The 25,367-nt window shown below is 38.9% G+C and overlaps 1 protein-coding gene and 1 pseudogene across 4 annotated transcripts in view; one reads left to right on the top strand and one right to left on the bottom strand.

Annotated features, from left to right (window-relative positions):
• The window catches only part of MAST2 (microtubule associated serine/threonine kinase 2), a 238,055-nt gene that overhangs the window by 45,264 nt on the left and 167,424 nt on the right, over nucleotides 1-25,367 (top strand). The gene's annotated exons all lie outside the window — the stretch shown is intronic.
• LOC103785154 (translation machinery-associated protein 16-like) lies at nucleotides 984-16,215 on the bottom strand (annotated as a pseudogene).

Below are 25,367 nucleotides of genomic sequence, written 5' to 3'. Positions count from 1 at the left end.
ACCCCGTCTCCACCAAAAAAACACGAAAACCAGTCAGGCGTGGCGGCGCGCGCCTGCAATCGCAAGCACTCGGCAGGCTGAGGCAGGAGAATCGGGCAGGGAGGTTGCAGTGAGCTGAGATGGCAGCAGTACCGTCCAGCTTCGGCTCGGCATCAGAGGGAGACCGTGGAAAGAGGGGAGAGGGGAGAGGGGAGAGGGGGGAGGGGAGAGGGGAGAGGGGGGAGGGGAGAGGGGGGAGGGGGGAGGGGAGAGGGGGGAGGGGGAGGGGAGAGGGGGGAGGGGAGAGGGGGGAGGGGGGAGGGGAGAGGGGAGAGGGGAGAGCCAAAATATTCTTTATACATACACAGTGCTGAGGCTCCGAAGCCCATACTCCAAAATCTTTACTTTTCTTTTCATGTTTTTGTTTTTTGAGACAGAGTCTTACTCTGTCGCCTAGGCTGGAGTACAATGGTGCAATCTCGGCTCACTGCACCTCCATCTCCCGGGTTCAAGCAATTCTCCTGCCTCAGCCTCCCGAGTAGCCGGGACCACGGGCGCCCGCCACCATGCTCAGCTAATTTCTCCATTGTGCTCTTTTAAAAACATATTAAGGATACTTGTATTTAACAAGTTTTTTAGGAAAAACATTGTACAACATTCATGTTTTTCATGATGCTGAAAATGCTGAATTATATGTCAATTTAATTTATCTCTTAGAAGAAAAAGTAACATAATTAAAATCACTGGGTCTCTAATCTTTAGTTCTCTCTCCACAAATAAAACCTGTCACTTTTCACAATAAAAAAGCAAAAAATAATATACAATTAAAAGGAGCTAAACTGAAATTCTTTATCCTCTTTTTCCTTTTTTGAGACGGAGTCTCACTCTGTCGCCCAGGCTGGAGTGCAGCGGTGCGATCTCGGCTCACTGCAAGCTCTGCCTCCCGGGTTCACGCCATTTTCCCACCTCAGCCTCATGAGTAGCTGGGACTACAGGTGCCCACCACCATGCCCGGCTAGTTTTTTGTATTTTTAGTAGAGACGGGGTTTCACTGTGTTAGCCAGGGTGGTCTCGAACTCCTGACCTCATGATCTGCCCGCCTCGGCCTCCCAAAGTGCTGGGATTACAGGCATGAGCCACTGTGCCCGGCCTCTTTATCCCGTTTCAAAAGATAAATTAATTGTGGGAGATCAACATAACAATCATCACTGATTTTTTTTTTAACCATTTAACTCTGGTTCAAAAGATAAATAATAATCTATAATCCACCAGTGTATACAAATTTTTTATCACATTTTCCCTTATGTTGTAAAAAAAAAGAAAATAGGTTTAATGTTTAAAGAAGGATTAATTTGATATTATTACTGAAAGACAATTTTGCTGTTATCACAGCTCAAAAAGTAGTGACAGGAATCTTTTAGGAAACAGGTTACTGTCCGTTTCACAAAATGTGAAATTAGATGATCATAAATATACAAGAAAATCAAAACATTTTCTGTCCTTAGTTATATTGCTCCCCCCGGCCTGAAATTCAGATGAAAAAGATTAAACAACTTTTGCAGATCACGTCTATCTATTTTAGCAACTTAGTATAAATGAAAAGCAATCTTCATTTTAAAATAAATATCATAGGCCAGGTGCGGTGGCTCATACCTGTAATCCCAGCACTTTGGGAGTCCGAGGCAGGTGAATCACGAGGTCAGAAGTTCAAGACCAGCCTGGCCAACATGGTGAAACCCAGTCTCAACTAAAAAAACACAAAACAAATTAGCTGGGCATGGTGGGGGGTACCTGTAATCCTAGCTACCTGGGAGGCTGAGGCAGGAGAATTGCTTGAACCTGGGAGGCAGAGGTTGCAGTGAGCCGAGATGATGCCACTGCACTCCAGCCCGGGTGACAGTGCAAGACTTCGTCTTAAAAAAAAAAAAAAATTCATAACACCATTTTTGAAACTGCAAATGAAACTCTCATCATATAAGAGAATGTCAACATCAAATTCTTGTATCTTGATGATTATGTACCATAATCAATGAATATAATTTGAAGCTCTCAAATTATTTATTTTGAATTCAAGTGAAGATGATTAGGCTAATCCAGTCATTTCCTCATCTGAGTCATTTGATTCATCGTTTAGTTCCAATTCCACTAAATCTTGGTCTGTAGTTATAATAGTTTTCCTCTTGCACTTCTTGGGAATTGCATCATCAGCGCAGATTTTTCTCATTTTAATATTTGGCAATTTCTTCAGATCAAAGTCCCATTCCCTAAATGTTTTCAGATTACTTGCATTTAGAATGTCTGGAATCTCAAGGCCACATCCTTTATACTGCTGTCCCTCCCGCTCCATCGTCTGCTTGATGATGGTGTCCTGGAAACAGTGCTGCCTGTCCTGCTTGTCCCTGATACTGTTATGTAACTCAATCTGCTCCAACTCACTGCTAAATCAATTTAATTTAAGTACCTTTCAGTTAGTTCACAAGCATCTTTGTTTGAATATCTTTTTTGGGGGGGGATCAAGATGATTTTGAAACCATTGCAGTTTTTCACGAATAAGATTGAAACACAAGGCCTTTTCATTCTTCAATTTTTCCTTTTTTTCTTATCTGTGGGCCTCTCTCATAATTTGAGCTGCTTTTCTACTATATGGATGAATGACTTTTTTTCCCATCCTGCACTTTTTCCCTTTGGTGCTTTAGGTATAGTGACGTCCTCACGGCCACAGAGGAGCTCTGCACTCTAGACCCAGGCGGTCTCACCAACCACAAGAGCAGCAGCTCACAGGAGTACCCGGGCCAAATCCCCCTGGGGCCTCCCTTTTTCTTTTTTTAAGATGAGATTTTGCCATATTGCCCAGTCTGGTCTCGAACTCCTGGGTTCAAGCCATCTCCCCACCTCAACTTCCCAAAGGGTGTGAGCCACTATGCCCGGCCAGTACTAGTCTTTTAATTAGGCTGTTATTGTCATGTGTTGCTTCGCACTGGTATATTTACAGTGCTGAGCAAAGATTGAAAAGCAGTGCTACTGGTGCATTCTATCATATAGACAATATAATTACTAGTGATAGTTTAGTTGTAATAGAGAACTAATATTTACTAGACCCTATTCCTAGTTTAACATATGTTCTCCTTTATTTTCTCCAGAACATTGAGTTGTCATTCTTCATTTTTGCAATATGTCTTATCTATAGAATGTATAGGGAACAAGGCTGGTTTCAGCATGTGTAGACTGGTGGCCTTAAGAGATAGGAATGTTAAGAAATAGTAGTAGTGTACAATAAACCATTAATATAGCAGTCCTGAGACTACTATCCTTAGAAAGGCTTGTGCGGAAGGCCGACCCTTGGCTGGTATCTGGAAACTTGAATGGTAAACAGTTTCCTACACTGATAAAAATTTCCTTGAATGATAAGAGTGACTTACTGTGCAAACAATGTGATTTATGCTGAACATTTACTTACCTTCTGGGAGTCTGAAATTTTGGTATGTAGTAGGCAAGAGGGTGCCCGTGTGAGCAGCTCCATTAAAAACTTTGGACACTGAGTCTTTGGTGAGCTTTCCTGGTAGACAACATTTCATGGATATAGTTACCAGGTGTTGCTGGAAGAAATAAGCGTGTCTTATGTGACTTCACTGGGAGCGAACTCTGGGAAGCTTGTGCTTGGTTTCCTCCAGACTTTGCCTCATGCACCTTTTCCATATGCTGATTATATGCAGGGTCCTGTGAGTACTCCTGGAGGATCATGGAACCTGGGGATGGTTTTGGTGACCCCTGACACAGGTAGTCTTTGAAGGATTTATGAAAATAGTTAAGGGTATAGCCGGAGTAATCAGGCAAGAGAAAGAAATAAAGGGCATTCAAGTAGGAAGAGAGGAAGTCAGATTATCCCTGTTTGTAGATGACATGATTGTATGTGAAGAAAACCCCATCATCTTGGCCCAAAAGCTCCTTCAACTGATAAACAAATTCAGCAAAGTTTCAGGACACCAAATTAACGTACAAAAAACCACTAGCATTCCTATCCACCAACAACAGCCAAGCTGGGAGCCAAATCAGGAAGGCAATCCCATTCACAATTACCACAAAAAGAATACAATACCTAGGAATACTGCTAACCAGGGAGGTGCAAGATTTCTACAATGAGAATTAGAAGACACTGCTCAAGGAAATCAGAGAAGACACAAACAAATGAAAAAACACTCCATGCTCATGGATAGGAAGACTCAATATCATTAAAATGACCATACTGCCTAAAGCAGTTTACAGATTCAATGCTATTCCTATCAAACTACCAAGAACATTCTTCACAGAACTAGAAAAAACGATTTTAAAATTCGTATGGAACCAAAAAAGAGCTTGAATAGCCAAGGCAGTCCTAAGCAAAGAGAACAAAACTGGGGGCCTCACGTTACCCAACTTCAAACTGTACTACAGGGATACAGTAACCAAAACAGCATGTTACTAGTACAAAAGGCACATAGATCAATGGAACTTTATTTCCGGCAGAAATAAAGCTGCACACCTATGACCATGTGATCTGTGACAAAACTGACAAAAACAAGTAATGTTACTGGGATAACTGGCTAGCCATATGCAGAAGATTAAAGCTGGACCCCCTCTTTTCTTTTTTTTGTTTTTTTTTTTGAGATGGAGTCTCTCTCTGTCACCCAGGCTGGAGTGCAGTGGCGCGATCTAGGCTCACTGCAAGCTCCGCCTCCCAGGTTCACACCATTCTCCTGCCTCAGCCTCTGGAGTAGCTGGGACTACAGGCGCCTGCCACCACACCCAGCTAATTTTTTGTATTTTTAGTAGAGATGGGGTTTCACCATGTTAGCCAGGATGGTCTGGATCTCCTGACGTCGTGATCTGCCTGCCTCAGCCTCCCAAAGTGCTGGGATTACAGGCGTGAGCCACTGTGCCCCGCCCATATTTTCTTTATCTAGTCCACTGTTGATGGGCACCTAGGTTGATCCCATGTCTTTACTATTGTGAATAGTGCTGTGATTAACATGTGAGTACATGTGTCTTTTTGGTAGAATGATTTGTTTTCTTTTGTATATTTACCCAGTAATAGGATTGCTGGGTTGAATGGTAGTTCAGTTTTAGGCTCTTTGAGAAGTCTCCCAACTACTTTCCAGAGTGCTGAACTAATTTACATTCCTACCAACAGTGTATACGTGTTCCCTTTTATCTGCAGTCTTGCCGGCATCTGTTGTTTTTTTGCTTTTTGATAATAGCTATTCTGACTGGCATAAGATGGTATCTCATTGTGGTTTTGATGTGCATTTCTCGGATGGTTAGTGTGCGGAACATGTTTTCATGTTTGTTGGCTGCCTGTATGTCTTCTTTTGAGAAGTGTCTGTTCATGTCTTTTGCCCATTTTGTGATGGGGTTGTTTTTTGCTTGTTTAATTGTTTAAGTTCTTTATAGAGTCTAGATATTAGACCTTTGTCAGATGCATAGTTTGCAAATATTTTCTCCCATTCTGTAGGCTGTTAACTCTACTGATTGTTTCTTTTGCTGTGCAGAAACTCTTTAGTCTAATTAGGTCCCACTTGACAATTTTTGTTTTTGTTGCAATTGCTTTTGAGGACTCAGTCATAAATTGTTTCCCAAGGTCAGTGTCTGGAATGGTGTTTCCTAGTTTGTTTGTTTGTTTTTTCCCTAGGATTCTTACAGTTTGAGGTCTTACATTTAAATCTTTAATTCATCTTGAGTTAATTTTTGTATGTGGTGAAAGGTAGGGTTCCAGTTTCATTCTTCTGCATGTGCCTAGCCAGCTATCCCAGCACTATTTATTGAATAGAGTCCTCTCCCCATTGCTTATTTTTGTTGACTTTGCTAAAGATCAGAAGATTGTAGGTGTGTGGCTTTATTTCTGGGTTCTCTATTCTGTTCTATTGGTCTATGTGTCTGCTTTTGTACCAGTACTATGCTTTTTTTTTTTTTTTTTTTAAACACTGTAGCCTTATAGTATAGTCTGAAACTGGGTAATGTAATCCCTGCAGCTTTGTTCTTTTTGCTTAGGATTGTTTTGGCTATTTGAGCTCTTTTTTGGTTTCATGTAAATTTTAGAATAGTTCTTTCTAGTTCTGTGAAAAATGACATTGGTAGTTTGATAAGAATTATGCTGAATCTGTAGATTGATTTGGACAGTATGGCTGTTTCAACAGTATTGATTCTTCTAATCCATGAGCATGAAATTTTTTTCCTTTTGTTTGTGTCACCTGTGATTTCTTTTAGCAGTGTTTGTAGTTCTCCTTGTTGAGATCTTTTACCTCCTTGGTTAGATGTATTCTTAGGTACTTTTTCTTTTTCTTTTTTTTGTAGCTATTGTAAATGGGACTGCATTCTTTACTTGGCTCTCAGCTTGAACGTTACTGGTATATAGAATTGCTACTGATTTTTGTACATTGATTTTGTATCTTAAAACTGGGAAGCCATTTATCAGTTCCAGGAGCCTTTGGCGGAGTCTTTAGGGTTTTCCAGGTATAAAATCATATTGTCTGCAAAGAAAGATAGCTGGACTTCTTTGCTGTTTGGATGCCTTTTCTTTCTTTCCTTTGTGTGATTGCTGTGGCTAGAACTTCCAGTGCTCTGTTGACCAGCAGTCAGGAGAGTAGACATCCTTGTCTTGTTCCAGTTCTCAAGAGGAATGTTTCCAGTTTTTCTCATTCAGCATGATGTTGGCTGTGGATTTGTCATAGGTGGCTTTTATTTATTTTGAGATATGTTCCTTGTATGCCTAGTTTGTTGAGGGTTTTTATCATGAAGGGATGGTGGATTTTATTGAAAGCTTTTTCTGCATCTATTTATCTAACTTCCTTTTTTCTGCTTGACCTAATAGAAAAAATTTTCAGCCCTACTTGAAATGAATTACCTGAGCTGAGGGACTGAGATTGCTGCTGGCAAATAGAATTAATGGACTGTTTTTTAAAGAGGGCAAAAAGCTCCAAACAGAAACGTTTCTGAGATGTGTTGGGGCATTTTGGGAATAAAGTAACATGCATTTATAGGGAGATAGTAAAATGAAAATATAGGAATTGCCTTTTTTTTCAGTTATTTAGCCTTTAAAAAAATACTTATGGATGCATAGGAAGTTGCAAAAATAGTGCAGAGTACTATGAACCCTTCACCCAGCTTTCACCAATAGTGTCATCTTATATAGCTATAATACAATATTAAAACCATGAAAATGACATTTGTACAATATCATTAACTAGATTATAGCCCTTATTTGGTCTTTATATACACTTGTATATGTTTGTGTGTGTATGTACAAGTCATGCAATCTCATCCCATGAATAGATTTGTGTAGTGGCCACCACCACAATCAACATACAGAACCGTGCTGTCATTACAAAGGAATTCGCTTGGGCTGCCCTTTTATATTTGCACTCCCACCCCGTCTTTATCTTCTTGCAACCACTAATGTGTTCTTCTCTATGTGAATTATATTTATATTTATATTTCCTTTTGAGACAGGGTCTCACTCTGTCCCCCAGGCTGGAGTGCGGTTTTGCAGTCATGGCTCATTGCAGCCTCCACCTCCCAGTCTCAGGTGATCCTCCTGCCTCAGCCTTCCGAGTAGCTGGGATCACAGGCACAAGCCACCATGCCTGGCTAATTTTTTTTTTTTTTTTAAATTTGTAGAGATGGAGTCTTGCTATGTTGCCCAGACTGGTCTCGAACTCCTGGGCTCAAGTGATCCTCCTCCCTCAGCCTTCCAAAGTGTTGGAATTAAAAAGGTGAGCCACTATGCCTGGCCTTTATGTGAATATTATATAAATGGAACCATATAGTATATAACCTTTTGAGATTTTTTTCAGTAAGTATAATGTTTTTGAGATCCGTCTAAATTGTTGCATGTATCCACTCAGTTCTTTCCCTCTTTGTGTGTAGTATTCCATTGTATGGTCACACATCACTTGGTTATTTACTCACATGTTGATAGATTTTATGTGTTTGTTTTTTGAATCTGCACCACTGGCAATGGATTTTTTTAAAACTATTTACTTTTTTTTTAAATTAAAAACAATTATTTTTTGTTGAGATGGTATCTCTGTCACCCAGGCTGGAGTGCAGTGGCATGATCTTGGGTCACTGCGACCTCTGTCTCCCGGGTTAAAGTGATTCTCATACCTCATCCTCCCGAGTAGCTGGGATTACAGTCACCTACCACCATGCTCACTAATTTTTGTATTTTTAGTAGAGACAGGGTTTCACCATGTTGGTCAGGCTGGTCTCGAACTCCTGAGCTCAGGTGATCCACCTGCCTTGGCCTCCCAAAATGCTGGGATTACAGATGTGAGCCCCATGCCCTAAAACTATAAACTTTTAAAAGTTTTGTATGTATTCTAAATATAAATTCCTTGTTGGATATGTGGTTTGCAAATAACTTTTTTATTCTTTTTAACAGAGTGTTTTGCATAACACATTTATTAATTTTTTAAAAATTATTATTGTTTTTTTGAGTCAGAGTCTCTGTCACCTAGGCCATAGTGCAGTGGCTCGATCTCGGCTCACGGCAACCTCTACCTCCTGGGTTCAAGTGATTCTCCTGCCCAGCCTCCTGAGTAGTTGGGATTACAGGTGTGTACCATCACGCCTGTGTAATTTTTGTATTTTTAGTAGAGACAGGTTTTTACCATGTTGACCAGGCTGGTATTGAACTCCTGACCTCAAGTGATCCACCCACCCCGGCCTCCCAAAGTGGTGGGATTACAGGCGTGAGCCACTGTGCCCATCCTAAAATTGTTTTTCTGTTTCTTAAAAGAAAAATTTTTTATACTACCTTTATGTGTACAATCTCTTTTTTTTTTCAATCAGCTTTCTTAGGTTGAAAAATGTCTTTAATTTTGATGAAGTTCAGATTGTGTTCTTGGTGTCATGTCTAAGAACTTTTCACCTATTCCTAGGTTCTGAAGATTTTCTCCTATGTGTTCTTATAAAAATTTACAGTTTTATTTTTTACATTTAACTCATGATCAATTTTGAAGTAATTTTTGTGTATAGTGTGAGTTGTAGGTTAAGCTTATTTTTTTATTTAGTTCATGGATGTCCAGTTGTTCTAGTATAAGTTATTGAAAAGTGTGTCCTTTCTGCATTGAATTGCTTTTCCACTTTTGCCAAAAATCAGTTGGACATATTCAGGCCGGGCACAGTGGCTCATGCCTGTAATCTCAGCACTTTGGGAGGCTAAGGTGGGCAGATCACCTGAGGTCAGGAGTTCGAGACCAGCCTGGCCAACATGGCAAAACCCTATCTACTAAAAATATAAAAATTAGCCAGGAGTGATGGTTCATGCCTGTAATCTCATCTACTCGGGAGGCTGAGGCAGGAGAATCACTTGAACCCGGGAGGCAGAGGTTGCAGTGAGCTGAGATCGTACCACTGTACTGCAGCCTGGGTGACAGAGTGACCCTCTGTCTCAAAAAAAAAAAAATTGGACATATTTGTGTGGTTTATTTCTGGGTTCTCTTTTCTGTTCAGTTCACTTATGGGACTCTCCTTCTGCCATTACCACAATGTTTTGATTACTGCTGCTATATAGTAAGTCTTAACATTGGGTAGAGTGATTCCTTACACTTACTGTTCTATTTCAAAATGGTTTTAGTGATTTTTTTTCTTTCTACTTAAATTTGAGAATAAGCTTTTTTATATCTACAAAAAGTCTTGCTGGGATTTTGATAGGAATTACATTAAACCTATAAAGAAATATGAGATAAAGGAAAAACTAAACTTTTACCTACTCTCAAACTCACCACAACACAGGACCCTTCTGACACCACATTTATGGGTTTTTTTTCCCTGTACACCAAACAGCAGACAGAAGCTGGGTGTCTTATAATTTAACTCAACTCCTATACTGCATGCCTGGAATAAGCATCAGATCCCATAGGCTAAGGCCCTGTCCCATAAGATTGCCCCTACTTTAGATCCAGTTTCAGTCCTAGCTGGTTTTACCTGTTCTTTTGACTGACCAGCTATAAATTGGATACAGATGAACCACCAGGTGGAGAAGCACATAGGATGAGGCAGGTGGGAAGGAGTGTGGAGCTTCACCCGCTCTGGGCTCACTATCCTCCAGGTACCTGCATGTGGTCAGGATCCTGGAAGCTCTCTGAACCCTGTACTTCACTGATTTTCATGGCAGCTTTATCACATAGGCATGATCCCCTTCCCAGAGGATTGGAGGGTGAGGTGGAAAGTTCCAATTTTCTAATCATGGCTTGGTCTTTCTGGTGCACAGCCTCCATACAGGAGCCCAGTTAACATTCCCTTTGTTAGAACAGAAGGCATGTCTATCACCCAACAAATTCTAATGGATTGGGAGCTCTGTGTCAAGAACTAGGATGAAGACCAAAAAATATATATTTTTATTATAAATCACGATATCACAATAAGTTTTGAGGAGAAATGGCTTTTTTTTTCTATTTGATTCTTCTGACCCATGAAAATAGTGTGTCTCTCCATTTATGTAGATTTTTAATTCTTTTCATCAGCATGTTGTAATTTTTAGCATACATATCTTGTATATGTTTTGCTGCATTTCTGTCTCTAAGTATTTTATCTTTTTGTATTTTCATGCTGCTTGCCAGGAACAGTCTCAGTCCCTCAGCGCTGGTAATTTATTTCAAGTGGGGTTGAAATTTAAGAGGTCAGATAGAAAAAAGAAATGAGATGAAACTTTTTTTTTTGCAACTTTAAATGATGTTGTATTTTAAATTTTAGTTTTTACATGTATGTTGCTACTAGTATATAGAAATATGGTTGGTTTTCGTGTGCCGATCTTGTATCCGGTGAGTTTGCTGAACTCATTTAGGAGTTTTTCTTGTAGATTGAGCTTTTCTACATAGGCAATCATGTCATCTTCAAATAGGACAGTTTTATTTTTTCCAATCTATATATTCCTTTTCTATCATTTTCTTTCTTTATTGCTCTGGCTAGGATTTAATTAAACACTGAATTTTTATTCTGGTAGTGCTGACTTGAGGAGCCTAATTTGGGACTAGCAAATGCTAGTTTTACTCACCTTATCATTACAGTTTCAGATCTTCGGCTTCTCTTGGGCTTCAGAAGTTTAACTTGGATTGATCTTGAATATTGATCTTGAATATGCTGAAGGCAGGAAAAGCTCTGTCCTGAGTGTGTACACAGTGCAATATAATTTTTATTTATTTGCCTCCCTTGAGTGTGAGCTTCTTGAAGAAGACAGTTCTGAAGATACAGGGCTTGGTACACAGCAAACTTGTAATTAATGTTTGAGGCCAGGCATGGGTGGCTCACATCTGTAATCCAGTGCTTTGGGAGGCTGAGGTGGGAGGATTGCTTGAGGCCAGGAGTTCAAGACCAGCCTGGGCAACCTAGCAATATCCCGTATCTAAAAATAATAATAGTTACAATTGTTTGTTGAGCAAATATTTAAATAAATAAATGGAACTAATATGTGGCTTCTTCTCATATAAGAAGTCTAGGGAAAACCTTTTCAGACAAGGTATAGCGTAACTCAGGTTGAAATGACAAATGTGAGACTATTTGCAGTCACACACGCAGTTGCACATGTGATTTTGACATCAAACATTTTTGTTTATTTTTGTTTACTTGCATGCCTTGTAAGTTTCATGTTTTACTAACAAGACACTTTATTCTTTGAGTGTTACATGTCGTTTGGTTTGGCTTGCTTCTGTATGTTAAAAAAACGTTCTGTCTTTTGAAAAGATACCATTATCTAATTGGTTTTAAGTTAGGAGAATTCTAAATTACAGGGCACAGTAAAATAAATGAGCAATTATACCGAGGAAGAGCAAAACAAACAAAAAAGAATCATGGAACCATGTTTTGTATATACGTGGGGAGAAGTTATCCTTTAGATCTGTTTTTTTTTTTATGTGAGTATGCTTGAATGTATATGTCATGAGGGTAGTGGGCTGGGCTGAGCTGGGGAGGAGATGTGCATCATATGTAGGGAGTAGACTTAAGCTAGTTATTTTTAAATAATACTTTAGCAAGGGAATTAGTACTTGTTTAAGTGTTCATATTGCCTTAATATTAGCATAGCTTTTTCATCAATATGTTCAGTATCTCAAATGTCAAATTTGCATGAAAATATTCTCCCAAACCCCTAATCCTTCCCTGTTTTATTTTTCTTCATTGCATTTATTATCTTCTAACATACTGTATATTTTATGTATTCATTTTTTGTTTAATGCCTGTCTACATCCACTTGAATGTAAGCTTTAAGAGGTCAGGGATTTTTATCTATTTCTATTAACAGTTGTATAGCTAGGCCCATGATATCATCTGGTACATAGAGAATACTTAATTTGTAAATCAATGAAAGGAAGATTACTTTGAAAAGAGTGATTTCTAGGATCTTGGAATGAGGAATCTTAATCATAAGCCTATGTGAATGATAAAATATTATCCCTATGGAATAGCAGGAAAGTGATTGTCCTTTTACCCTGAGGAGCATTTGTCCTCTATAAAAAGGCCTTTCTATTTGGAAGGAATTTTACTTGATTGATTGACTCTCTGTTTAAGCAACAAATGAAAAAGAATCCTTTGTTGAGAAGCTACCACAGACTGTAAAGTTTCCAGGTTCTGTGCTTTGTGCTGGATGGGGCACCACTGTGATGGGCCTGATGAGTCTCTGAGACTGCTGCAGGACTTGGATTTTGTAACTAAAGTTAGTTCTTTTTTTTATACTTTAAGTTCTAGGGTACATGTGCACAATGTGCAGGTTTGTTACATATGTATACATGTGCCATGTTGGTGTGCTGCACCCATTAACTTGTCATTTACATTAGGTATATCTCCTAATGCTATCCCTCCCCCCTCCCCCCACTCCATGACAGGCCCCAGTGTGTGATGTTCCCCTTCCTGTGTCCAAGTGTTCTCATTGTTCATTTCCTACCTATGAATGAGAACATGCGGTGTTTTTTTTTTTTTGTCCTTGCGATAGTTTGCTAAGAATGATGGTTTCCAGCTTCATCCATGTCCCTACAAAGGACATGAACATATCCTTTTTTATGGCTGCATAGTATTCCATGGTGTATATGTGCCACATTTTCTTAATTCAGTCTATCATTGATGGACATTTGGGTTGGTTCCAAGTCTTTGCTATTGTGAATAGTGCCGCAATAAACATACGTGTGTATGTGTCTTTGTAGCAGCATGATTTGTAATCCTTTGGGTATATACCCAGTAATGGGATTACTGGGTCAAATGGTATTTCTAGTTCTAGATCCTTGAGGAATTGCCACACTGTCTTCCACAATGGTTGAACTAGTTTACAGTCCCACCAACAGTGTAAAAGTGTTCCTATTTCTCCACATCCTCTCCAGCACCTGTTGTTTCCTGACTTTTTAATGATTGCCATTCTAACTGAAATGAGATGGTATCTCATTGTGGTTTTGATTTGCATTTCTCTGATGGCCAGTGATGATGAGCATTTTTTCATGTGTCTGTTGGCTGCATAAATGTCTTCTTTTGAGAAGTGTCTGTTCATATCCTTTGCCCACTTTGTGATGGGGTTGTTTGTTTTTTTCTTGTAAATTTGTTTGAGTTCTTTGTAGATTCTGGATATTAGCCCTACGTCAGATGAGTAGATTGCAAAAATTTTCTCCCATTCTGTACGTTGCCTGTTCACTCTGATGGTAGTTTCTTTTGCTGTGCAGAAGCTCTTTAGTTTAATTAGATCCCATTTGTAAATTTTGGCTTTTGTTGCCATTGCTTTTGGTGTTTTAGACATGAAGTCCTTGCCCATGCCTATGTCCTGAATGGTATTGCCTAGGTTTTCTTCTAGGGTTTTTATGGTTTTAGGTCTAACATTTAAGTCTTCAATCCATCTTGAATTAATTTTTGTATAAGGTGTAAGGAAGGGATCCAATTTCAGCTTTCTACATATGGCTAGCCAGTTTTCCCAGCACCATTTATTAAATAGGGAATCCTTTCCCCATTGTTTTTGTCATGTTTGTCAAAGATCAGATGGTTGTAGATGTGTGGTATTATTTATGAGGGCTCTGTTCTGTTCCATTGGTCTATATCTCTGTTTTGGTACCAGTACCATACTGTTTTGGTTACTGTAGCCTTGTAGTATAGTTTGAAGTCAGGTAGCATAATGCCTCCAGCTTTGTTCTTTTGGCTTAGGATTATCTTGGCAATGCGGGCCCTTTTTTGGTTCCATATGAACTTTAAGGTAGTTTTTTCCAATTCTGTGAAGAAAGTCATTGGTATCTCGGCTCACTGCAACCTCCGCCTCCTGGGTTCAAGTGATTCAGCTGTCTCAGCCTGATGAGTAGCTGGGACTACAGGCACAAAAAGCGCCATCACACCCAGCTAATTGTTGTATTTTTAATAGAGATGTGGTTTCACCATGTTGGCCAGGCTAGTCTCAAACTCCTGGCCTCAAGTGATCCGCCAGCCTTTGCTTCCCAAAGTGCTGGGATTACAGGCATGAGCCACCACGCCTGGCCCTTGAGCTGGGTTTTGAAGAATGAATAGGAGTTTACTAGGTAAGAGCTGAAGTAGGGAACCTCTCCAGTAGGTGGGAACGTGTGCCAAGATATGAAGCAGTGAAACAAAGTGGTGCATGCAAGAGAAGTACTCATAATTTGATGTGGCCAGACACAACATGAGAGGGAGAAAATCAAGATGAGCTGATCAGGGAGGCCTAAAGTTAATTTTTTCATTGTGCTTATCTTGGCTTGCTTACCATGTAAAGAACCTTATAGCTTTCCACATGGGGTTAGTTATATTTTATTCACTTACTGATAAATAAAAGGATAATTTATGTTGAGGAAATGTTTAGATGCAGCCTATTCTGAGAATTTATGTATTTACTTTTATTTCTGCAAGGTGTTTGACTTTTTATCTAGTCATTGGCTGATAGTCCTCTCAATACTAATAACATAGTAGAGAAGATGATGAAAATGTTTTATTCATCTGTTCTTGGACAAGAAACCCTGCTCTTTCTGTTCTTTTTAGTTGAAGCTGAATAAAGCTGAATGTTCTAGTCGGAAGCATGGGTTCAAGTTTCTACTACACTGTTTCTGAGCAGGTTACGTCTCCTTCCTGAGTCTTAATTTCTCCAGTTGTAAAATAGGGGATTTGAGGTAAATTAGCATATCCACTTTGATAAAAATTTATCTGGGCTGGGCGGGGTGGCTCATGCCTGTAATCCTGAGGTGGCGGGTTGCTGAGATGGGCAGATTACTTGAGGCCAGGAGTTTGTGACAAGCGTGGCCAACATGGTAAACCCCTGTCTCTACTAAAAATACACACACACACACACAAATTAGCCAGGAGTGGTGGCGGGCACCTGTAATCCCAGCTACTCGGGAGGCTGAGGCAGGAGAATCACTTGAACCTGGGAGACGGAGGTTGGAGTGAGCCAAGATCATGCCACTGCACTCCAGCCTGGGTGACAGAGTGAGAATCTGTCTCAAAAAAAAAAAAAAAAAAATTTATGTGAAGCAAGAATCAATACATATATGACCCATTAGGGTAATTTTTCTTGGCAGTCCTTCCCTTCCTGGCTGCTGTTTACCAACTTAATTATTCTTCCTGTTTCATGTTAGATTCTATAATCAAGTATACATCTTACTACTCTTGGCCGGGCGCAGTGGCTGATGCCTGTAATCCCAGCACTTTGGGAGGCCAAGGCAGGCAGATCACCTGAGGTCAGAAGTTTGAGACCAGCCTGGCCAACATGGTGAAACCCCATCTCTACTAAAAATACAAAAATTAGCCAAGCGTAGTGGCGGGTGCCTGTAATCCCAGCTACTCAGGAGGCTGAGGCAGGAGAATCACTTGAACCTGGGAGGCAGAGGTTGTAGTGAGCCGAGATCATGCCATTGCACTGCAGCCTGGGCGACAAGAGCGAAACTCCGTCTCCAAAAAAAAAAAAATCTTACTACTCCTCTCAACTCCTGCTATTATCTTTGTTATTTTCAGCAACCATGTAGATGAATCCATCCAATAATATCCTGGCATAGTTGTTGACCTCATTATCATTTCTAGTCCACTTAGCTCTCTGCCTTGTCATACCTCTGAAATGTTCCTTCACTAAAATCGTAACTCAAGGTAACCTCCTCACTACAACCTGATAATTTTTTTAGCTTCCTCATTTAATTATTCTTAAAGTATACCAGTTCTCAGACTTACCAGCACCTCTATTAAATCTTTTCTTCCTGTCTTTTCGTCTTTACTTTCCTCCTCTTTTAGCTTAGATTCCATTGTTACTCTCTCTATTCCATGTCATAAATTGTTTGCCCCATTTTTGGTCAATTTATCTGGTAAAGCTGTTTAGTAAAACTTTGCCTTTGCATTACTGTAGTCTACTGAAGAAAGCCACACAACGGAGCAGATTGGTGGGCCTGTAAAATGATGATGAATGATGTAGGTCAGTCCTTAACGCTGCTTACCAATTCTACTTTTTGTTCAGCGTATTTTCTTGTTCTCTGTATTATCTCTCAATTTTTTTTTTTAACTCATCTCAAATTTGGAATTTCCTTGCTCTGCTGATTTCCTTTTTATTTCATGGAGAAAATAGCTATAATGTGGAAGCTTCTTTAGCTTCTTTACCACTAAAGTTACAAATATTTTGTTACCTGTACCTGCTTTTTCCTTTTCATCTGTTGTGGTGGAAGAAATATTCCTTCTATCACTGTTTATGCTCTCAATCCCCTCCCTTCCTTTTCATCTTTTATTGTGGAAGAAATATTCCTTCTATCACTGTTTATGCTCTCGATCCCCTCCCTTCCTTTTCAAGAATAACTTTTTTTTGAGAACTTTGGCTGCAGAGAGTATGGAGAGTTAAATGCAAACTGGAAGAGTTGTCTAGATTCACCGTCTTTATTTCCTCATCTCCTACTCACTGGAGTTGGGCTTTTGCTCCTACCACTCCTCCACTCCTGAAACTGTTCCTACAAAGGGTACCAGTTGACTTCAAGTCAGTTCAATTGGATGACATTCTTTAATGATGGGCCTCCAGGCAGCATTTGTTCAGCAGTCCCTGACTATCTTTTCTTGGCTTCTTTAATAGCATTTGCAGTCTTGATTTCCTTCCACCTCTCTGGTTACTCTTCTTCTGTTTCCTACAGTTTAATCAGTTACTACAAATATTACTGTAACATAAACAAATAAAGGTTTATTATCTTACAGAGAAGAATGCAAAATTTGCATAAATTTTGAGAACCAAACAGGCTTTAAGGAAACCAGGTTATGGCAGGAAATTTTGAGCAGGTTACACACTACTCTGTGAGAGATACTGAAAAAAGTTGTGAATCATTCATACATGTTTCATAAATGATTCCTTTCAACAACCTTATAAGGTAGATGGTTGTATTCTTGTTTATCCACAAAGGATTTGAGGTGGGGAAAGATGGGGTATGTTCAGGAAACTGTGCCTTGTTCTTTCCAATTGGAAGGTTAAGTTACAATAAGGTACTACTGAAGATAAAATCTGTTGTTTCCATGATATGGGGTGTCTTGAATGCCAAGGGGAGACGCTTTTTACTTAATTTTTTAGATAGTGAGGACTGAAGATTTTTTTTTTTTTTTAACCTTGAGTGGCTGGAGTGCAGTGGCACGATCTCAGCTCTGCAACCTCTGCCTCTTGGGTTTGAATGATTTTCCTGCCTCAGCCTCCCAAGTAGTTGGGATTACAGGTGCCTGCCATCATACCTGGCTAATTTTTGTATTTTTAGTAGAAACACGGTTTCGCCTTGTTGGCCAGGCTGGTCTCGAACTCCTGACCTCAGATGATCCACCTGCCTCGGCCTCCCAAAGTGCTGGGTGAGCCACTGCACCTGGCCAGGTTGAAGATTTTTAAGCTGTGTACAACGTTTTGGGAAAGGAAACCTGTCTTGGCGAAAGGTTGATAATCCCATAACGTTAGTTTTAGTGGCCAAATGGCACTTCCACTTGAAGCCTTTTTGTAGGCTTTCCACTATAATGAATTGAGCCTTCTTTGACACTCCCATAGCACTTTGTCATACCTTTTAGCACACTTCTCATGTGTCATAATTACTTGTTTGTATTTGGCTTCCCCATTGGATTTTAGCTCTTCTAGAATAGGATTATTAGTTTATGGTTAATGTTGATTTTGGTAATCTTTCCTCATCCCTATCTCAGTGGTTGGCAAAATAAATGGTTCTTGAATTAGTAAATGAATAAAGAGTTTGAATTTTGAATCTTTTGTCTGAATAGCTTCTCAGAATGCATCTTTTTAATATTTTTACTGATTATCGGGTTGAATAAATTAGAAGCCACTCCTACTTCCTCTCTGCTGATACATATGTTTTAGCTAGTTAAACCTATTTTGATAGAGGAGTTCTATGACTTTAAAGGCCTATGACTTTGCAGACACTCATACAGTGTACAGCATACCCTATGCAAATCAGCTGTCTGTTCAGGTCTTGTGTTTGTTTTCCCCATAGACATAATCCAGCCGTTAGTTATTCAAAGCAGCAGATGGGAGAAGGAATCCGTGGAGATGTGGATTTATTAGCTCTCACAATGAAAGACCACACTGGTTATGCTAAGGATTAGAAGATTTCTGCTGAATGAAAGGGACATGTATCCTGTTTTTTGTGCTATTTTCAGCAGTGTGGCAATTTCTTGTGACTATATTCAGTTGTAAAACGACCAGAAAATGATCTTGTAAATAGACTTTCCTTCAAGCCCTAGACTGTTGGTTGCAGCTGTCATAATTATAGGAGGGACTGCTTTTCTTCCTTTTTGGGTGCAGACTGAATCTGGCCTTTAGTTATTGCTATATTTACACCTTAGGTAGTATAACTGGCTGATTATGTGCTTTATACATACCTTTATCTGTCAAATTAGGGAATTTGGATTCATGTCTCCTGAATTTTGTTGGAGAGTAATTATTGTAGCATGTCTTATAGTTTGGAAAAAATGATAGAATTTAATGTGTTAAACTCACTTCCTAAAAATATAATGCTGCCTTCACTAACAATTTTGTGTGTGTGACTTGTTAGAAAGATCAGCAACTTTCCTTTGTGTTTACTAAGATTCTGACAATTACCATAAAGTTGGAAAGTTTAAACGTTGCTTATGGAGTGTGTAAGGAACAGAATCATATCATGAGAACAATCTTTCACTCTTAAAATCTAAAAGATTATGTATTTTGAGCCATGAATTAAGAAACAGAAGCATCTTTAAACTTGGCTGAAGTTCTACTTTAAAAATGGCAGCCAGTAACCAAAGAAACAATTCTTGAGATCATTAAAGCTTGGATAAAATGAGACTTTTTCATGCTGTGCCCTTTTAGAAGTCTGGGGGAATGGGGAGCGTTTCCTGTGACAGCACTGTAAGTGATGAATAGCTGAATGAATTTGTCCATGCTCAGAACTCACAACACGTGGACTAGCCCCCTCCTGCACATAAAAGAGCAGGGAAACCGACCTTAGCAATGATCTAGCTCCTGAAGAAAGAGGCTTTCGTTACTGTCCAAGAAGTGAAGACCAGTGAGTCTAGCGATAAAGAAACAAAAGAGCCCCTGACAGTATCGAAAGAATCTGACATTTGCTTTGTCTGTACAAAGGATGAAAGGAATTTTGCCGACTTAGTCAAAACAATAACTGGTTTTATATCATTTTGAGTCTAAAATACAGGCATCAGAATCGTATGTTTTTCTTTGTATTTCTGAAGAATTGTCATCTTTTTAAAAACGTATGTGGAGTGGTTTTGTTTCTGGAAAGGAAAACGTGACATGGATTTTATAAGCTTAGTAGCTGTAGGTGGAGACTCTTGTTTTGTTTGCTAAACCTTTTTAATAAGCAGCAAAGTCAGGATATCAAAGATTGGAATTTTTCCCCCGGAACCTTTTGTTCTTTTCTTAGTACTTCAAATAATTTCAACCAAAGGGGTATGCATGGAAAATGAAAACAAATATGAAGTCTTTCCGCTATTTGGCAGTGCTTCAGATGAGATGTATCTATACTTCTGTGAAGAAAGACGTGATTCTGATATGAGGCAGTGATTGTATACTTACGCTGGACAGAGGGATAACTGGTTTAGTGGAACAGTGGGTTAGTGGTGTGCTGAAAGGATTGTTTGCCTCTTTATCCAGCAGTAAGTAGGCACTAGTAGTTGACTGTCTGGGGAGTGGCTTTTTTTTGTCTGATATCTATTATGGATGATTCCAGTATTCTGAGAAGGAGAGGGTTACAGGTGAGTAAAAGAAAACCTTTTTCACTGATCTCCTTCCTTTTAATGTCTCTTGTAAATGTACTGAACAGATTGTTATAATTTATTTAATTCATTTGAGGTAGGAGGCAGAGTGGAGTGCAGCTAAGTTCCTCTATTCTTTGATGTATAGTTATAATTAGAGAACTTATCTAAAATCTTGCTATTTTGATAGAAAAATGCTGCTTGGGCTTATTTACACTGTATTTAGTGAGTAGAGCAACTAAATCAGACCTGTATGGGATACAAGCCTAATTTAGAACATTAGACATTACTGCTGACAGATTGTTTACGGTGAACATATTCTGTTCCTGACCACCATGCCTGATCTGCCCCCGATTAAGTCACATGTATGGTAGTATATGCTTGATTCTATGCATAGTTTTAAGAACTTTTCTAAATTATCACTTGGCATATATACATTCCATCCACTTATCTATTGTCTGTCTGTGTTGTCTGTCCATCCATCCGTCTGTCTGTCTACCTGTCTACCTACCTACCTACCTACCTACCTACCATCTTTTCCTTCTTAAATCATAGGTAGTTTGTTAGATGAAGAGGTATGTAAGATATAACAGTGAATGAAAATAGACTGATAGGCAACCTTCAACTGAGTTTTAATGAATATCCTTAGCACTAAAAGAATACATGCCAAATTTGATGATTATTTTTTTCATGCTTTGTAGATTATCTCATCTTAGTCTTGTTAGCAAAGAGCAAGCCAGCTTCTAGTCTATCACTAAATGTTTTTGAGAATTGACATAATGAAGATTCTAGTGTAAATCACTGAGCTAATCAATCAACCTGTGATGGTTTAGTCATGAAATGTAGCTATTTCTGTTGTTTTCATTTTGTTTATTTGACATTATTTATAAAGCACTTTTTTTGTACAAAATACCTAAGGATTTTAAAATTATCATGAATTAACATTATTTTAGTTTCTTTAAAGTTCTCAGGTAGAAAATGTATAGGATTAGTAAACTTAAAATATAAATTTAAACAAATTGTATTGTTTCTAGTTATTATATGTACTTCTTATTGATGGTGCTGTAAACATTCAGAGCCCGTAGGGAGAACCCACTGAATCTTTAGCAGTTGTCCAGTATGACCTGGGCTTTAAAAGTCAATAACATAAACTCCAGCGCCTTATACTAATTTCTCCTGTTAGCACAGTTGATTCGATGAGATTTGTCCCTTGATTTCTTGGGGTTATTTTGAGTAGTATTTATTTAGTACTGTACTCAGATGACCTCTCATAAGTAGTGATGTATGTTCAAGCAGCTGCTAATTAAAAATGGCTGGCTCTGTAAGCCCATTTAGTTGCACTGCTTATTTATATCTTTATTTCTCTTTAGTTGCTAGGATTCAGAAAGGGAATCCTATTTGTTGAATGGGAAATATTTTCTGTTTTGTGTTAAATCATTCATTTTCTCCCTGATGCCTGAGTCAGTCTCTAGTATTTGCTACCTTGTTTACTGATGCCCTTCCTCTCGAGTCTTTGTTTCTATCTAGCAGGAGTTCTAAACTGCCAGATTACATAGCACTGGAAGATCTTTTCCTACAGCCTTATACTTATAAAAAATTTTTCCCCTCTTTATTTTGTCTACTTTTTTTTTTTTTTTTTGAGATGGAGTCTTTGTCACCCAGGCTGGAGGTGCAGTGGCGTGATCTTGGCTCATTGAAACCTCTGCCTCCCAGGTTCAAGTGATTCTCCTGCCTCTGCCTCCCGAGTCGAGTAGCTGGGGCATTACAGGCATGTGCCACCACACCTGGCTAATTTTTTGTATTTTTAGTAGAGACGGTGTTTCACCATGTTGGCCAGCCAGGTCTCAAACTCCTGACCTCAGGTGATCCACCCGCCTCGGCCTCCCAATTGCTGGGATTGCAGATGTGAGCCACCGCACCCAGCTTATTTTGCCTATTTTAAAAAAATAAACTTTAAGGTTCATTCTCCAGAAGATTGCTTTGGAACATTCCAAAACAGAGCTAATGCTTGAAAAGCAGCAGTTTAGATTATTTGTTTTAAATAGTTACATTATAATATAAAGATTTAAAGGTAAGTTTTATTAATAGATTTATATAAATAAACACACAAAGGTAATGTGTGCCTGGTGGTACAGGTAATCTACTGGGTAACCTCAGATTTGAAGGTGAAAATCCAAATAAATATTTGGCTTCGCTAATTGCTTTCTGGTGAAATAGATTTCCTAAAACTTTTCCAGAAGATCAGCTAAGACACAGCCTACTTTGATACCTCCAGGTTTTTCTGCAGAGTTTCTTGGGGAGGTAGCAGAATAGTAAATAGTGCATTTAGAAGTTCCGTGACAGCAAAGACCTTGTCTATTTTGTTCAAATTACAGTTCTGCCATGTTCTAGTCATATAACCACAGCCAAATTTCATTTCATTTCTGTACTCCACTGGTATATTGAGAGTAGACAGTGGAGGCAAGGGCTGCAGCAAAAAGACCAATTATGAGACTGTTGTGGTCAAAAAAAGCAAGAAATAATAACAGATTGGAGGGGGGGTGATAGCAGTGGACGATGTGGAGGACTTTCTTATTGGCCATTTTTACAGATACGTGAAGCTCAGTTGCTTCCTCAAGGACAGACAAGTAGGTGTATGGCCAGGCTAGATGTATAGATTAGGGTACTCAACTACAAGTAACAGAAATTTTGACTCTGAGTGGTTTAAATGTTAGGTAAATGTATTGACTCACAACAATGAAGTCCAGAGGTTGGATGGGTTTCAGAGTTGGGTAATCTGGTGTCTTTGCTCAGCTTCATTGCTCTTTTGCCTTCCTCTGTGTTTTGGCCTCATTCTCAAGCTTGCTTCCTGTGTGTTAGAAAAAGAACTGTAGCAGTTTCAGTCTGCACAGTCACACACTACAACATCCCTACATCTTAATGGTAAAAGGACATCTGGGAGACTATGTGTGAGCATCTTTTCTTTACACTAGAGGAGCCTCTGTTGGTGTAGGAATTGACACTGTTTTGCTTGAAAAGCTGTTCAAGTTGGGTCTTTTTTGTGGTAAAAATTGGCTTTCATCTTACATCTACTTTTGAAGCATCTACACATGGAGAGACATTTGAGATTGAAGTTCCTTGTGAATTGAAGGAGGTGCTTTTATACTTGCCCTGTTTCCCAATCAACTTTATGGGGGATGATTTTAACTTTGAAAGGTCAGGGACTAGCCACCATAAGCAAATTTTTGTTATCAACTCTCTTAGTGCCATAATTTCCACATTATTTGCCCATAAGGCACATATAGTAATCTGTCTTCATTGTATAGACAGTGCAATTTCCCAGGTTCTGAATTGAAAATATTTGTTGTGCTGATAAAATTATTGCCTTCAGGCAAAAACTAAATTGTGTAGTATTTTTATGCACCCCCCCCCCCCCAACCCCCTGCTTGCTTTTTGCCTTTGCTGTTCAAAAACGAGAGTACTTAGAGTGTCATTGTTTACGGGTACTTAATTATTTTGGAGGATATATGACAACATAATGCATACTGGGAAGCATTATTATTGAGAAAGCCTTCTTGGGACTTTTTTTATTTTGCAAATTATGACTGTCATAAATTATGGTCATCTTACAAAATGTGATTCAGCTAATTTTTAGTCCTTAAAAACAAAATCTTCAAGAACCAGGTAGATTTCAAACATTCAATTTCTCCTTGAAATTTCATTTTAAAAAGGCTGATGACATGGATAAAAATGTAACCTAATTATTTGCTTCTGTTGTTCTACATTTCCTTGTTGTTTTCTGTGGGAAGCTTGATAAAGGAAACATTTCAGTTTGTACTCTTCAGTTTTTAGTACCACTAAGATATTTTCATCAAGTCAGTAAATTAGATGGCTTTGAAGGTGAAGGAATTTATCTCACTCTTGTCCCTCTTCTTTGCCCTGACTCATGTATTCCTATTCTATGTTGCAGCTACACCAGTCTTGTACCTTTGTTTGTTTTTTTCATAGTCATTTTTTTCTGACATTCCGCCCATTCCTGAGTGGTTTTATCCTCCTTTTCTACCTATCAACCTTCTGATAATCCCCATGCAGTTAAAACCTGAGTACCTAATTTTCAAATATTATATAGTCATTATGGGTAACTCCAGTATCTTTGTAGACAAGGATAATCAGTCCAGCCTCAGATCTTTAGAGTTCCTTGGCTATCTGGAGTCTGTGTTAACAATACATTCCTGTAGATGCCATGTATTCTGTAGAGGGAACTGTTTGATTCAGAAATCTTACAGTGATTTACAGTTACATCCCTTGATCACCTCTGAATTAAATTCTGGTGTTCTCTGTGTAAATCTAGATCACAAATTGGTGGTCTGGTGACTGTTTCCTGTAGATATATTTTATTTAGCCACCTTTGGAGATTTAAAGAAAAATCAACCAACATAGTCTCTATCAGTCCCCTTTTGTTTTATCCTCTGCTGCTTTATATATTTACTGAATTTCATCTATTCTAAGGCTCACATCTTTTTACTTTATAACAGCTTTGAAATAGCGGTGTTACTCTTGATGCTGTGTTATACGTTAATTGGCCAGGCTTATTTTTGTTTTGCATTTTAAAAAATGTTTCTTACTGTTACAAAAAATAACGGTGTCTTTTGCAATTGATAGTTTTTCAGATTTGATAAAGTACAGTATATTACCTTACTGGCTTATTAAAGCATTTGAGTTTGCACCATTTATTTCTCAATGTAAAGACCTCCACCTTTTTTTAGCTCTCTCCCTTTCCTTTTTCTAAAGTCTTGAAGATCTCTGTTCCTGTGATTCTTTTGTTTGTTTGTTTGTTTGTTTTTGAGACAGAGTTTTGCTCTTGTCACCCAGGCTGGAGTGCAATGGTGCAATCTTGGCTCACTGCAACCTCCGCCTCCTGGGTTCAAGTGATTCTCCAGCCTCAGCCTCCTGAGTAGTTGGGATCACAGGTTCCTGCCACCACGCCTGGCTAATTTTTGTATTTTTAATAGAGACAGGCTTTTGCCATGTTGGCCAGGCTAGTCTCGAATTCCTGACCTGAGGTGATCTGCCCACCTTGGCCTCCCAAAGTGCTGGGATTACAGGCATGAGCTACTGCGCCCAGCTTTTGATTCTTTGTATACCTGTTTGACATGCCTTTCTATATCATCTGATATTGTTTTATTTTTTCTCAATTTATTTGAGGTATATAA

The sequence above is a fragment of the Pan paniscus genome, chromosome 1, assembly GCF_029289425.2.
Source record: "Pan paniscus chromosome 1, NHGRI_mPanPan1-v2.0_pri, whole genome shotgun sequence".
NCBI classification, from domain to species: Eukaryota; Metazoa; Chordata; class Mammalia; order Primates; family Hominidae; genus Pan; species Pan paniscus.
The sequence above is the reverse complement of the archived record's forward strand: the minus strand, read 5'-3'. Positions and strand labels throughout refer to the sequence as shown.